The 1,660-nt window shown below is 40.7% G+C and overlaps 1 long non-coding RNA gene across 1 annotated transcript; it reads left to right on the top strand.

Moving 5' to 3' along the window:
- The first annotated feature begins 596 nt into the window (after positions 1 to 596).
- Positions 597 to 1,450, top strand: LOC309535030. The gene is made up of 2 exons (XR_014220984.1): positions 597 to 693; positions 1,320 to 1,450. It is a non-coding gene; the product is annotated as an uncharacterized lncRNA (long non-coding RNA).
- Positions 1,451 to 1,660: the final 210 nt, after the last annotated feature.

Raw genomic sequence — 1,660 nt, 5'->3', positions numbered from 1 at the left:
CCACTGGCGCCCCTTTCTGCGAGTCTTCCGATTCACTGGAAAGACTCGGAGATCTCGGGCCACCGTCCTCGCTCATATTTCCTTCTGATTCCTCCCCTTCGCTCTCTATTTCTTCTCTTTCCTGTGCCTCTGCTCCTGAACCCCTGACAGTAGGCTTCCCAAGTGGTCTCTCTTCCAAGCACTGATCAGATCCTGGCCTGCTCATCTTCGTTAAGTACTCTATTAGATGGGCTGATCCAAATGATATTTATGTATGATCCATTCTCCTTATTTGATTGCCATGTTCCTGGTCTACTTCAGTAACCTCCTGTGATCCTGCTTAGTTGTCAACAAGCCTAACTTTCATCTGTAGAACCTTCTGAGCATTTTGACGAGCTTTGCCAGCATTTTTAGATATGTGGCCAATCACTACTGACACATAGACATTTTTATTTCTGGGAGATCCATTTTTGGATGTGTTAAGATGAGGCCTGATCATACAGGATTGGTCAAGGAGCTCCGTAGTCATGCTTGGATTTTCTGTATATTGCTTTGGAAATAGCATGTGTTTCATTTTGTTTTTCAGGAGTTCCAATTTTAAAATGACCAGACCAGAATCGAAATCAGGGCAAGCCGATTCTATTGAATATAAACAGAGCAGCAACTGGAAATTTACCTCTTCATGCATGGTTTGGGAAGCTGAAAAAGCAAACTGTAAGGGCTGGGAAATAGGTTCCACCTCATTACAAGATTAATTGTGTCTAAATGAAAAGCAGCAGGTAGTGAAAACTTTAAAGTGCTTAAAACGTATTGCCCATCAGACAGGTAATCCAGTGATATATGGCGTACATGCTGCCTTTGACATGCATTGGCCTTAATTATAACGAAAGGAGCTAAATTAATTCCTTGTCAAGGCAAATGTTTTCATTGTGATGTGGAAATGTGACTGTAGAGAGAATTAGTTTGCCAGAGTTTTAAAATGCACCGTTAATCCAGAATGAATGATGCAGCCAGTTCCTGGGTTCCATCCCATACCACACATCCCCTTCTAACGCTCTAGCATGACAAATAAATAAAAGGGCTGATTGCTCTGAGCTCTGCCAAGTAAATTCCAGGTTTTTGAGCCCCACTATAAGTTTGATTCAAGAATGCCTATAAATTAAGAACCACACTAAGCCAGGTCAGTGGCAGTGTTACTCATTTTTAGAATTCCCCTCATAATGAAATAGTACTTTTGGTTTCTGGATGCCTACGTTGGGCATCACTTAATAGTGGCATGCTTGAGGTTTATTTCTCTCTCCTTTCTTCAGCATTCATGGAATTCTTTTCCCAATCCACAGGTTGTCTTTGCTGGATCAGAGCAAATTTGTGCAGGAACTGAAAATGTCAGCAATCAAGCATACTAGCTTCTAATGTTCTAAAGGAATTTTACATAGTTCTTAATAGTAAAGACCTGCATATTCCACAATGATTATTTGATTTCTGTGTTGTGCTTGAGAGAGCTGAAAGCATTTCACATGCATTAGCTCATTAATTCATTCAGCAGCACTGTAAGATAGATCAGTTTTATTATTTCTGTACTGTCATTTCAGAGTGGAAGATGAGAGTATAAAGCTGCCTAGTGATTTCATAGCAGAGGTAAGATAGTTCAGTCCCATAGCCACTATGCTGCACTAACTCT

Source organism: Podarcis vaucheri, assembly GCF_965113315.1.
Source record: "Podarcis vaucheri genome assembly, chromosome: 6".
NCBI lineage: Eukaryota > Metazoa > Chordata > Lepidosauria > Squamata > Lacertidae > Podarcis > Podarcis vaucheri.
This window is presented reverse-complemented; position numbering and strand designations above follow the sequence as displayed.